The following is a 15,121-nucleotide window of genomic DNA, read 5'->3' as shown; positions in this document are numbered from 1 at the left end:
TGTGCATCTCCCAAATTCTCATTCTGTGCAGAAGCTGAAGAAAAAATGTCATTTCTGTGATTTTGCAATTTAGAATCAGTGCTAAGCTGGAAATATGCAATACAGCTAAAAGTTGTGTTCCATTAGGTCATTATAATATCATTCTAATAAAACTATCATGGCCAACTGATGTAACATTTTCAAAATTTCGAAGAAAGGACAAGGGAATGGGTAGTACTCAATTCCTACCCCAAACTCCACTCTATTTGAATAGCCAATTAAGCCCTACCCTAGACACCACCACCTAAGCCTCCAGATCATATAAAAAGGAAGCTCTGAACCTTTTTCATTTCAGCTTTCAGCTTTCTCTCCTGAGATTGCCAACACTTCTTATTGGATATGTACTTTTGTTTTAAATAAATCTTGCTTCTCTACAGACCTATATCCACATCTCATCCTTGAATTCCTTCTTCTTGAAGAAAAGATTTTTATTGATTGGAAAAGCAGAATAGAGAGGGAAAGAAGAAGGTTAAGAAGGGGGGGGGGACAGAGAGAGAGAGAAAAAGAGAGAAAGAGATAGAGACACAGAGACAGAGAGAGAGAGAGAGCGCTCTTCCATCAACTGAATCACTCCTCAAAAAACCCCAATAGCAAGTGTTTGGACAGGTTGAAGCTAGAAGCCAGGAACTCCATACAGGACTCCATATGTATGACAGAGGATTAAGTACTTGAGCCATCACCACTGCCTTCCTCGTCCTATTAACAGCAAGCTGGATCAGAAGCATGGGATATGCAGAACTTGAACCGGTACTCCAATATGGGCTGCCACCAGCAAACAGCAGCTTATCCTGTTGTACCCCATGAGGTCTTGAATTCCTTCATAGGTGGAGAAAAGAACTTGGACCAAACCTAATCAGAGGTCACACTACAACTAGAGTTTCATATTTTTTAAGAGAAAAAAAAGTTTTGGAGAATGGTGGTAATGAGAGTTGCACACAATATGGATGTACATGATATCACTTACCCACACTTCAAATGATAAAGATGATAAATTTTGTGTTACGAGTATTTTACTACAAAAATATTTATTAAGAGATTTTAAAATAGTATTTCTGTTCAATTTTCCTATGTATCTTATGGGTAAGTACTTTCAAGCATACTGTTTGTAAAAGCTGTGGTTTTAGAATGATATGTGGATGAAATTGCAAGTTTCCCTTTTATATTGATTTCTTCTGTGAACGTAGAGACATGCTCATGTTCCTATGATTAAAGTAACAGTTCTTCTGAGCCTAGTGTTTCTTAGAAAATGACTTAAAATGTAGATTTAGAGTGACATATTCATATGTGTTGAGACTCATGATATAATATTGCAAAAATTATTGATGCCCCTATTTTTATTGTAGCTCAGTTCACAATAGCTAAGATATGGAATGAACCCAGATATCTATTAGCTGATGACTGAATAAGGAAACTGTGGTATATATACAAAAGGGAATATTGCTCCGCCATAAAAAAAGAATGAAATTCTATCTTTTGTAATAAAATGGACACAACTGAAGACCACTAGGCTTAGCGAAATAAGCCAGCCCCCAAAAGACAAATATCATATGCTTTCTCTGATATTTGGTAGTTAATACAGAATACAAACAAAACCCAAACCATGTATAAGAATGAAACTGACATTTTATGATTTGATTATTGTTTTTAGCCTTACTCCTGGGAAACAGTGGTCTTTCTACTTATTACTTGTTGAACATTATGGTTAGTGATTATGAAGTCTATAAATAAAAGTAAACTGAAATTATCTTACTGCAAAGATTAAAGGGAAAAAAACGAGGATGGAAGAAGGGGAGATTGAGGGAGCGAGAGAAGTACGGCTAACTTCTTAGAATTGTATTTGTGAAATAGATAAAAGCTGTTCTCTTCAAATTAATAAAAATGTTGAAAATAATGAAAAGTACCTTATTTTAATAAGGTGTTAAGGCGATATGGTACTTCTTAAAAGGCATCATCATGTCTTGTCAATCTTCCATGTCTTCAGTGGGTATCATTAAATATAGTAAGATTATTGAGGGCCTTCCACATAAACTGTTTCGTAGAAAATAAGAGAATCCTAGAAAATGCTGACGCATTGAGAACTGAGAAAGTTCCTCATTGCCTGTAGGGAACTAAGGGTGCCCAGAGGAGAAGAGAGAGTTAGTATTTAAAGGAAGAGAGTGAAAAGTTTCCATTATAAAAGGTAGTTAGTGGCCTTGCACTTATTATTTATTTAAATGCAAATTACATTCAAATGGTTACATTAACAATTCAGCCATATTTTAATATTTTAAGCCAATTACCTTTCTGGTCATTCAAGAGATTGTTAAATGCCTTTAATCACAATATATTGGAGACAATTAAGTGATGGCATAACTTTGATAACTCAACATGCACTTGCAATCAGAATACTTAATTTAGAAAGAAATAACAAACAAAAAAGCATGTCTTGCTCATGGGAATTTGAAAATCTAATCTATATTTATTAATCTGATACATTTTCTGTGCTGCTTTAAGCCTGCAGGTTGATCCTTTGTAGAAAGGAAAAAAGAAAGAAAAACATACACAAACAGACCACCATTTATAAGAGGTTAAAAGAAATAATTCCTTTTTGCTCCATTTCAGCTTGAGATTTGCCCTTGTGTGTTCTTTTTCTCTCTCTCTCTTTCCCTTTCTTCTTTCCTTGAATCCTCCAAAAGAAAGAGAAATAGCTCTATTATAACTTAACCTTTCTCATGAAGACTTATGGACTTTTTTACTTAACTTGATATCAAATAAAGTTTTTTATTCACAGACGTCAAAATATATGAAACACACATTACACCATCTGGACAAGGCTGTACATTTGAAATATACTATTCTAGGAAACAGTATGTTATCTTCTAAATTCTAAGATTTTCTCCATTTAAAAGACACCCTTGCATTTGAATTAAGCTATGATTTAATCTAAAATCTCTATAAATTCCCACGCTCAGGCCCAGGTAATTTAGCTGGCATGTCTAAGTCAAATTACTTCTACACAGCATGTGGGATGTAATCATCTTATTCTGGCTACTTCGGCTTCAAAGGTTTTATGCCTATGCAAAGCTCCATTGATTGTCCTAATTCTGTTTAAGGCAGATTGCAAAGATTTCAACTATGTCAGTCAATGTCTCTTTTAAAATATCTACACAGGAATTAATAGAATCTTTAGAGAATGCCCATTCTAATCAAAGCTCTTGTATGAGCCTTTGTTGCCTCAAAACGACTCCATGAAGTACCTATTATGCATCATTGCAAAGTTTCATGGATGAGAAACACTAACATACAAGGTATGATTCCTCATCTCAGGTTGAGGTATAAAATATGACATAAAACACAGTAGTCAGTCATGCATGAGGGTTAAAAGCAATGTTCTGATGTTGATAGCCTCGGATTTGGGTCAGAATTGTGTTGGCTAATTAGTAATTTAATCTGTTTATTAATTTTTACAAGTTTGCTATATTTAACAAGATTTTCAGTACAAAATGCCTAATGCAGTCTGAGACACAGAGCAGGACTCTGGGCTCAACTGGTTTTATCAGAACTATGACTGAGATACACGCACCAAAACTATGGAGAACAGGATTCTAAAGTTCTCCAATCGAAGAATCTAGGGGGAGAACATTTGGGGCAGAAGTTAAGATGCAGTCTGAGATTTCTGCACCTCATATCAGGGTGCCTGTTTCTAGTCCTGGCTCCTCCACTTTTGATCCGGCCTGCTGCTAAAGCACAGATTAGGAGAAAGCAGATGATGGCTAAGTACAGTGGTCCTTGCTACCCATGTGGGAGATCTGGGTTGAGTGCCAGGCTCCTAACATCAGTCTGGCTCAGCAGTGCTGTTTCATTTTGGAGATGAACCAGCAGATAGAAGTGTGTGTGTGTGTGTGTCTGTGTGTGTGCATCTTTCTGATTCTCCACCTATCAAATAAATAAAAATAAACAAATAAAGTCCCCTGGTTTCTGGACAGGAGCTTTGTTAGGGAATGTGACTTTTGAAAGGATTGTTGTTCTGCTGAATGAACAGCTCCAGAGCCTGTTAGTTCTCAAACTCAGAAGCTGTGTACAGCAAAAGAAATGATCAACAGAGTGAAGAGACATCTCATAGAAGGGGAACATAAACTTGCAAGCTACCTGACAAAAGATTAGTATCCATCATGTATCGGTAATTCGAAAAGCTCAACAACAAAAAAGCAGCCAATCCAGTTAAGAAATGGGCAAAGGACCTCAACAGACAGTTCTCAAAAGAAATACAAATGGATCATTAGCCATAAGGAGAACCACGAAACCATAGTGAGATATCACCTCACCCCTGTCAGAATGGTTATTATACAAAGGACAGAAAGTAACAAGTGCTGGCAAGGATATGAAGAAAAACGAACACTTTTACACTGTCGGTGGGAATGAAAATTAATGTAGCCAGTGTGAAAAACATTATGGAGATTTCTTAAAAATCTAGAAACAGACTTGCCATAGGATTCAGCAATCCCCACGTTGGGCATATGGCCAAAAGACATGAACAAATTGCATCCAAGAGATACCTGCACCATATGTTTAGAGCAGCACTGTGCACAATACCCAAAATATGAATCAACCAAGAAAATGTGGTGTATAAACATATATATATATAGTGGAATATTATTCAGCTATAAAAAGAATAAAATTCAACAATTTAGAACAAAATAAATACAACTGCAGGACATCATGCTGAGTGAAATAAGTTAGACACAGAAAGACATATACCACATGCTCTCCCTTACATGTGGGAGCTAAAATTTAAAAAGAAATCAGAAAACAAAATACAAAAAAAAAGTGCCTGTGTGTATCAGTATTGTTGCAAATATATTTTGTCAAACTTCGTTTTTATATATTTGTCAAACCAATTGTTAAAAAGAAAGAGAGAGGGGCTGGCGCTATGGCTTAGTGGGTAAAACCTCTGCCTGAACTGCCAGCATCCCATGTGGGTGCTGGTTCGAGACTCAGCTGCTTCATTTATGATTTAACTCTCTGCCATGGTCTGAGAAAGCAGTAAAAGATGGCCCAAATCCTTGGGTCCCTGCACCCACACGAGACACCCAGAAGAAGCTCCTGCTTCCTGGCTTCAGATCAGTGCAGCTCCGGTCGTTATGGCCATTTCGCGGGTGAACCAACAGATGGAAAACCTTTCTCTTTCTCTCTCTCTCTGCCTCTGCCTGTCTGTAATTCTGCCTTATGAATAAATAAATAAATCTTTTTTTAAGGTTTTATTTTATTTATTTGAAAGACAGAGTTACAGAGAGAGGTAGAGACAGAGAGAGAGGTCTTCCATCCGCTGGTTCACTCCCCAGATGGCCGTAATGACCGGAGCTGCACCGATCTGAAAGCAGGATCCAGGAGCCTCTTCTAGGTCTCCCATGTGGGTGCATGAAAAAATAAACTATCAGAAAAATGGAGAAGTATCAAAACCCATCAATTTCCTCTGCTAAGTCATAAATGAAAATTTGACTATAACTTGAAGCCAGTATGCTTGTGGAAGTTATTTCCATGCTGTTTTTATAAAATATTTTCTAAACCATGCATGGTTCCACACTTAGTTCTCAAAATTGCATATAGTTATGGATAAGTTGGAAATAACTTTCTGGAATGAGAAGGCCTTCGGTATTTCTTTGTTTGTGCAGGTGAAATTTTCCAAAGAGATTTCAAAGAACACAGTGTTTATGTCCTTTGTGTTTTGATTACGTTATGCTTGGTGTAATTCTCAATGGAATTTCTGTAGCACTAACTTTTCTAGTTATTTATTTATTTATTTGACAGGTAGAGTTATGGACAGTGAGAGAGAGAGAGAGAGAGAGGAGAGAGAGAAAGGTCTTCCTTCCATTGGTTCACTCCCAAAATATCTGCTACGGCTGGCGCTGCACCGATCTGAAGCCAGGAGACAGGTGCTTCTTCCTGGTCTCCCATGTGGGTGCAGAGGCCCAAGCACCTAGGCCAGCCATCCTCCACTGCCCTCCTGGGCCACAGCAGAGAGCTGGACTGGAAGAGGAGCAACTGGGACTAGAACTCAGCACCCATATGTGAAGCCTGCGCCACAGGCGGAGGATTAACCAAGTGAGCCACAGCACCAGTCCCCGCCCTCTGCACTAACTTTTTGAATGCAACTTTACTCCCTCTCAATCCCTAAACATGACTGAACTTTTACATGAAAGTGTTGCATGTTTTAGAACAGACTTCAAATGGGTGAACTGCAAATTTCATTAAGACACCAAACCTTTGTCAAAAACTAGAGACATAATAAAAGGGACAATTGAAAAGAGATGTCTTGAAAAGAGTTAATAAGCTTCCTATTGAGGATGTAACAAATTATCACAAAATTAATGACCTAAAACAAAAAAAATTATTCTGTTATTTTTTCTAGAGATCGGAAGTCTAAACTCAAGGTGTTGGTAATTGCTGCCTATTTCCTTGGGACTTTCAAGAGAATCTATTCCCTTGTCTCTTTCAATTTCTAGAGGTTGCCTACCTGCCTTGACTGGGGCCTCTCATGCCATCTACAAAGCCAGCAACATGGATATTCTTCTCTTTTCTCTGACCATAAGCTTCCTGTCTTACTCATATAAAGTCCCTTGAGGTTACATTATAGTCATCCCGCCAATCTAAGATCACCTCCCCATTTCAAAATCCTTAAATTAATTATATTTGCAAAGTTCGTTTTGCTATGAAAGTTACCATAACAGGTTTCCGAGAGAAGGATTTGGGCATCTTTGGGTATCACTCTGCTAACCCCAGTGGATTTGGAGTTTGGCAGATAAAGTCAACTGGCATGTTGCCTTCTTGAAGATCTGAACAGAGACAGATGGTCACTCACAAAGGGTAATGAGGAAAACTTACAAGAAGAGATGGTGTAGAAAGTCATGAGCATAATGTAGAGAATCTTCAAAGTTGATAATTAGCAACAATTAAGCCCACAAACCCAACACAAGGTACCTGTTGGTAACATTTAGAGTCCGTTTCTCTTGAAAAAAGTTTTCCTCTACAGAAATTGTGGTGTCTTTTGTCTGAATAACAGTTTGATAATTCAAATCAGTTTATTGAATCTTCAATGAAAATCATATGTATATAGATGTATATATATATATGCATATGTATATGAAAGGGTGCTAACACCAAATAAATATTAAAATATTTATCTTTTAAATTCTACACATATACATGGATTTTACACTTTTGTTTCAAAGAAAACTTATCTTTTTTGAAATCATATTCTAAAACGTTTTTATTTATTCAAGAGGAAGAATGACAATGAGAGAGGCGGGGGTGGGGGGAGAGAAAATGTTCTCCCAATGTACTCCCATCTGGTTCATTCCTTGGATGTCTGCAATGGCCCAGGTGTCCAAAGCCAGGCTCTGGGAACTCAATCCAGTTCTCCCACTTAGGTGGCAGTAATCCAATCACTTGAGACGTCACTGCTACTGCCCAGGATTCATATTAGCAGAAATTTGGAGTCAGAAGCCAGAGATGGGACATTTTAACTACTAGGCTGAATGGTAGCCCAAAATTTAACTTTTAACTCAATTTTCCATGAATTTTTTGAAGTCTGGTTGTACATATTTATATGCTGTTCACTTACTTTTTAGGTTATACTACCTTATAAATCACTAACCATAGCACCCTATGGGCATGCTCTAACATGTTCCTAGATCAGTGGTCAAGAACAAGGTACTTCACTGCATGCAACAAATAAAAGGTTAGAGATGCTTGCATTTTCCAGAGAGGAACACACGAAAAAGCCAATGAATATACAGCAGCCTTCAGAATAATCCCATGTTATTTAGTAGGTAAAATATGTCTTGAACCCAGCTATTCTTCCCAGAGCAATATTGAGAAGATTATTTTTATTCATATGAGAATGTATTCTCTACAGAGCAAATGAATGATGGAATCTACAGTCAAGATAAAATGCCACAGAAGTGATGAGTACAGAATTCTATAAAGACAGATAGTTCTCCGAGCATATCCAACTGATTAAACTTGTGAAATGCAGGTGAATATTACTTTTGTTTCTGGAACATATCTGAATTTTAAATTGAAAGACCATTTGAAAATAAATAGATGTGTTTTAAATAACCTATTTTCCAGTAAAAACCAGAATGGTAATCAATAAAACTCCTGTGTAATAATACTCATATTTCTTTCTGATTCTTTTAAAGTATTTTCAGGCTATTTTGTTACTGCCAAAGTTTTGCCAACGATGAAAAATAGCAAAAATAGGTGATAAACAGGAGACAGCTATTACCCATTTGATGTCTATAGCATTAAATTTGAGGACTTTTTCTATATTTGAATTTTATTACTAAAGGAGCAATTTTATTGACTTTTATGGAGGAAAGTAGTACACAGAAAATAAAAAAAGAAAAATCTACATTTTTAGGTATAAAATGTGAAGAAGTATCATAATTTATTGTCATATTTGAATGTATAATAAAATTATACCTAATATTTTTTATCATTGTTTTAATTAAGTTTTAAATAACTTAAGAATAATTGGAATAAAATGTTATCATTGAAACATTCAAATATACAATTAAAGCAAATAGTAAGAGAATAATTATATAAAGTTGATTTATATCTAAATATGTAATATGTAATATAAATTTTATTTATATAAGCTATACATATTTATATACCTCATGTTTTCATGATGATTGGAAATGTAGTTTTAGCAGTGATTCTTTATTCTCTACTCACACATTTGAATTTTTTATATACATGATCCTAATTTCTGTAACTTTTCAAACTAGCTGACAACTGCTCATAGGCCCTATGAAGTGCAAGAACATTATAAAAAACACTGATAATTCTTTGTAAGTAAATTTTTTTCTTTAGTTACATGATAGGACTTCCATCCATCACTAACAGCTCCAAACACAAAATTTCAAACTTTTAAATTTGGATTAAAACTCTCTCTCAAACTTATTGTGAAGCTCCAGAAATAAGGTAGTTAAAAATGTTTGTGCTTAATCCTATAATTATGATCAATTATGAGCTGAAAATGATCACTTTGACTAGTGAGATGGCATTGGTATGTGCCACCTTGATGGGACTGAATTGGAATGCCCTGGTATGTTTCTAGCCCTGCCATTAGGGGTAAGTCCGAGTGAGCATGTGCCGAACTATGCAACTCCTCCTTCTCTTATTCCCACTCTTATATTTAACAGGGATCACTTTCCAGTGAAATTTAAATACCTAAGAATAATTGTGTATTAATTAAATAGTTCAACCAATGGTATTAAGTAGAACAAAAAAATGCTAAAAGGAATAATATAGTAAATTTTCCTCGATAGTCAGAACAAGGACTGATCAAGTCATTGTTTCTCATAGTGTCCATTTCACTTCAACAGGTTTCCTTTTAGGTGCATTACACACTGGACTGGTTTAAGAAAATGTTGAAAGCTCACTGATTGAAAATGCTATAGTTTTCTACCAACAGGTCCTAGATTCTATAGACAAAATAATGTGTGAGGTTGCAGTTTCTACGAAGTTTTTGTAATAGATGTCTATTTTCCTATTATGTAAAAATATAAAAGTGGATAGGGAGTCTGTTTCAAATCATTCTGCTTTGCTATATAGCAGCAAACTCTCTGAGGTAGCTGATGTCATGCCCCAATAACAACAACAACAACAACAACAAAAAAAAAAAAAAAAAAAAAAACGAGAGAGAGAAAGAGAAAAAAAAAAGAAAAATTCAAGATGGAAAATTTTAAAATGACTCAGAAATTTATGTAATTTATGTGTTTATATGTATTAATGCTGCATTAAACTTTTTAAAATACAAATTTAAATTACTTCTTTTCCTATAAATTGAGGAATCCATCCCTGTTGAATTTAGTAAATAAGAAATTTTAAAATACATATTGAAACATTTATTAATCATCTATTGCTGATTATTATTACTTATTTGCTTATTACTATTATTTATTTAACTGTTAAATAAGTAAGGTTATTTTTCTCTTCTTGAATATTTTGGACTAATCAAATAGAGACTTCCATACAGCAATTAAAACCATATGTTAGAAAATTGAAAAATCTTGCCAAGAGTCAAGACAAACAGAAAATATCTAAAACTTCAAGAGAAAACCAACTCATTTTATATAAAGAAGCTACAATATGATTGATTTGTCACAGAAAAATAGAAAGCTTAAAAACACACGGAGTATTATTACATTTAAAGAGTTGAAAGAAAAATATTATAGGCAGTAATTCTATACCCAGCAAACTCTTCTTCAAAGGCAAAGGCTAATTAGAATTCTTCTTATAAACAAAGATTGAGGGCTTTTTTTCTTGGCCAATCAGTCTTACTTGAAACAGAAAAAATTATTTTGTATGAAAGGAAATGATACCAAACAGTACTTCTAATTCATTATAAAGTACCACAGAAGCTAATAATATAGAAAAAAATTGCAACACAGCGTATATTTTCTTTTCCTAATTGGTTTAATTGTATGGCATAATAATTGTAAAGCTATATTGTTGAGCTCATATTAAATACCTACAATTATTATTTTTATTTATTTGTTTATTTGAAAGTCAGAGTTACATAGAGAAGCAGAGAGAGAGAGAGAGAGAGAGGAGAGAAGTCTTCCATCCGATGGTTCACTTCCCAATTGGCCACAATGGCCGGAGCTGTATGGATCCGAAGCCAGGAGCCAGGAGCTTCTTCTGGGTCTCCCATGCGGGTGCAGGGGCCCAAGGACTTGGGCCATCTTCTTACTGCTTTCCCAGGCCATAGCAGAGAGCTGGATTGGAAGTGAAGCAGCTGGGACTCAAACTGGAGCCCATATGGGATGCCGGCGCTTTAGGCCAGGGTGTTAACCCACTGCGCCACAGTGCCGGCCCCAATATCTACAACTTATATAACATGAATAGGACAAAGTTAAAGGAGAGAAATCAGTTACATTGTATTAAAGTTTCTATAATCTTATTGAAATTAAATTAATACTAACCTAAAGCAGTTGCTTCTTGTAATTAGTAGAGCAACTAATTAGAAATATCAAAATAGTTCAGAGAAAGTAACAAAGTAATAATCTTGGCACATTAGAATAAGGCAGTAAAGGAGGACCAGAAAGGCCAAAGCATCTTAGTCATGAGACATTTAGGAAGCCAATATTAAAAAAGGAAATCCACTCATACTGGTTATCACATCCAATGGAATTGGTTACTTAATACAATCAAATCACTACAATTATCAGACTATTTTAAAACAAGCAATAGTTAACTATCTAATGTATATAAAAATCTGCTTTAGATAGAGTGCAATCAATTGAAAGCAAGTTCTATGTGTACATGGTACACAACAGAGTGTTGGGGTTACTTTACCAATAAAATTCAAAACAGACTTGAAGAGACAAAAAAAATTACTACAGCCAAAGGGAGCGGGGATGGTGTAATGATTAACTGGTCAATTCTTCAGGAAGATATCATAATTTTAAATATGTATGAATTGGGGTAGAGAATAATAGCCATCCAGAGTTATCCATACCCTAATCCCCACGACCTTTAAGGAAGTTAAAATATATAGCAAATATCAACTAAGATTGTAGATGGAATTAAGTTTGCTACTCAGCAGACCTTAACATTGTGAGATCTTATTGATATCCTGGGCAAGTCTCCTGTAAACAGAAGTCTTTATAAGTGGAAAACAAAGGAAGAGCAGAAAAATGAGAATGACGCAGTATGTGAAAGACTTCATGCATTGTGGCTGGCTTTGAGAAAGGAGGAAGCGTCAATCAGCCTCAATATGCAGCAAAAATGAAGGACGTAAGTTCTGACGAGAGCCTCCAGAAAGAAGAGCACTGCTGACACCCTTCTATCAGATCGGTAACAACATTATAAGATTTCCGACCTACAGACCCATAGAATAAACTTCCATTGTTTTAAGACACTAAGGTTGTAGTAATGTCTTTCAAAAGCAACAGAAAATGAATACGCTCATGTATTAACGGAAGTCTAAATTACATGGGACAAAAGAGGGGAGAAGGGGAGGCAGGTATACAAGTCAGCAATTAAAATTTGAAACTAAAATTCAGCTGTGAGCTGTGTAATGATGTTTCTGTCCACATGGATCATATTAATTAACCTGTCATTTAGCGACTTGAACGTGGTCTTAGTTTGTGTTAGTACATGCTATGATGTTTGTATAACATAAATCATGTAAATAATTATGAGATTTTAATTATATGTTTTTTATGTTACTCATCAACCAATTAAAAATAATTATATAATACTATATCTTGAAATTTATATCTTTGGAAATACAATCTATAGAGGTGTAATATATTTGACTATAATAGCAACAATAGCTAAAAGGAGGAGAATATTAAATAATATAGGAACAATGAAATGTCAGTATGTAGGAAAAATGAAGAGACTAGGAAATCACAAAGAAGAATATTAATATAAAAATAGGTAAAGTTTTTCTCCTATTTTAGATTTTTGTGAAAGTCATGAAATGGTAAAATTCAATAATTATTATATTATCAAATTAATGATGACATTGATGTGCTTAGTAATAATAGCACAAAATGGATGAAGAAAATATAACTCCATAAAGTTAAATGAAACAAATAAAGTTTGTTCAATAGGTCAAATATAAAGTTGCTACATTTCCCTATTAGAAAAGCAACACATGTCTGAAGTACAGTCTTCTAAATTAGGATGCCTACTGGAAACCCTATGTCTACTGCGAAGACTGTAATAGCAGAAAAATAGCACAGTTCAAAATCCTGTGTATTGAAAAAGAAGGAAATAAATGAGTCACAGAAGAACACAAAAGACATGAGATACATAGAAAACAAATAGTCCAAAACTAACCATATATATATAATATATATTGTATGTAATATTATATATAATTATATTAATTATTATATAATTATATTAATTAGTTATAACATGAAGCATAAATGGATCAATAATCCAATCAAAAGGAGGAGGTCATCATACTGAACTACAAAACAAGGTCCAAGAAGTTGTCTAAAAGATGTGCACTTAAAATTCAAAGATACACGTAAGTTGAAAGTAAAAAGATGAAAGAAAGCAAGTTGGATGCGGAGTAGACTTAACAGAGTGAGAGTAGCTATATTATTATCACCCAAAATAATCATTAAGACAAAATTATTACTACAAACAGAATGGGACATTTTATAATTAAAGGTCAAGTCCTCAGAAAGATAGAACCATTATAAACAAATATGCCATGAAACAGCCTCCAATACGATAAACAAAAGCTGATATAATCAACTAAAGAAAAAGACTTTCAACATAAATTGTTCAGATTTCCGTAGTCTGCTCTGTATGATGGAGACTGAAGACAGGTAACATTACAGGCTTGAATGACACTGTGGACTTCAAGATACCTAAAGAATATTCCAGTTAAGAACACCAACTGCACTCTTCTCAAATGCATGGGAGACTTCCTGGCATAGACATTATGCTAAGCTGTCATACACATTTCAAAACATTCTTAAAATGTTGTTATCATACAAAATGTATTCTCCCATGACTACAGAAATAAAATTAGAGATTGGCATGAAAAAGAATTAGGGGAGAGACTAGCTTTGTGACAACAGAATCCCAAATCTGAGCACCAGTTTGAACAGATCTGTCTATCTATCTATCTATGGAAAAGGCAAAGTTACAGAGAGCGACAGAAAGAGTGAGGAAGTTTCCACCTGCTGATTCATTCCCTAGTCTGAAGTTAGGAGGCAGCAGCTTCGTCTGGTCTCCCATGCAGGCTGCAGCAGCCTTCAGCCTTCTTCGTCTTCTTCTTTTTTTTTTTTTTTTTTGGACAGGCAGAGTGGACAGTGAGAAAGGTCTTCCTTTACCGTTGGTTCACCCTCCAATGGCCACTGTGGCCGGCGCACTGCAGCCGGCGAACCATGCTGATCCGAAGCCAGGAGCCAGGTGTTTCTCCTGGTCTCCCATGCAGGTGCAGGGCCCAAGGACCTGGGCCATCCTCCACTGCACTCCTGGGCCACAGCAGAGAGCTGAACCAGAAGAGGAGCAACCAGGACAGAATCCGGCACCCCGACTGGGACTTGAACCCGGTGTGCCGGCGCCGCAGGCGGAGGATTAGTCTATTGAGCCGCAGCGCCGGCAGCAGCAGCCTTCTTAGGCACATTAGCAGGGAGCTGGATCAGAAGCAGAGGAGTTTGGATTCCAACTAGTGCTCATACGGAATGCCAGTAGCACAGGTGTCAGCTTAAACTGCGGCCCCACAGTGCAGGCCCCAGATCTTCTCTTCTTACTTTCCCTTCCTTTGCCTCCCTCCAAACCTCCCCCCTCCTTCCATCTTTCCTTCCCTTCCCTTTCCTTCCCACTCTCTCTCTCCCCTTTCTCTCCCCCACTCCCTCTTTCCCTCTATCCCTCTCTCTTTCACCTGTGAAATAAATAATCTTTAAAAAAAAGAATTGTGGGAAATTCCCACACATGTGGAAATATCGAACAACATATTTCTAAACAACTAAGGCTAATTAAAAATCACATGAGATATTAGAAAACGGTTTGAGTAAGTGAAATGAGAATATAGTATACTGAAATTATGTGCATTTGAAACTTCTTTTGTTGCTTAGAGTTTTCATTATTTTCCATTAGGTTAAATAAGTGAAGGGTGTTCAAATCTTCCATTTCTGCAATATTCTTAGTTTTTTCACACATGAAGACAGGATGGATGTGTGGCAGATTTATTGGGGGTAGTAGCTATGAAAGATAAAGTGGGATGGTACAGGTGCAGATGAGGACAGTATTGAGGATACATTCACTAGTCTGGTGTTGAGTGAAGGAGAGAAGGAATACAAGTAGATTGGTTAGTGTGAGCTTTGGATCATTGTGCCATTCTGAGAAAGCTTAGTCCAGTTTAATCAGAAGAACACTCACTGGGCATGAACAACATTTTTTTACTATATTGGCTATGTCAATCATTGAGTAGGCATATCCTGGGAAAAAGGTGGCCCTGACATGGATCATACAGTAGATTCAAAGAAGTAGCAGCCATTGAGTGCCAGTCATCAATTGCAAAGCAGGCTCTCTTGAAGAAACCACAATGCAATGACTG

At 35.9% G+C, this 15,121-nt stretch overlaps 1 long non-coding RNA gene across 5 annotated transcripts in view; it reads right to left on the bottom strand.

Annotated features, from left to right (window-relative positions):
* Nucleotides 1-2,442: 2,442 nt before the first annotated feature.
* LOC138844874 (uncharacterized) overlaps nt 2,443-15,121 on the bottom strand; it is a 412,620-nt gene continuing 399,941 nt past the window's right edge. For all 5 annotated transcript variants that reach the window (XR_011381280.1, XR_011381282.1, XR_011381278.1 and 2 more), the window contains one exon: nt 2,443-2,705. This is a non-coding gene — a long non-coding RNA (uncharacterized lncRNA). The remainder of the gene's footprint in view (nt 2,706-15,121) is intronic.

This window comes from Oryctolagus cuniculus, chromosome 13 (assembly GCF_964237555.1).
Source record: "Oryctolagus cuniculus chromosome 13, mOryCun1.1, whole genome shotgun sequence".
Classification (NCBI taxonomy): domain Eukaryota; kingdom Metazoa; phylum Chordata; class Mammalia; order Lagomorpha; family Leporidae; genus Oryctolagus; species Oryctolagus cuniculus.
Note: the sequence above shows the minus strand (reverse complement) of the source record. Positions and strands in the feature narration are given on the sequence as shown.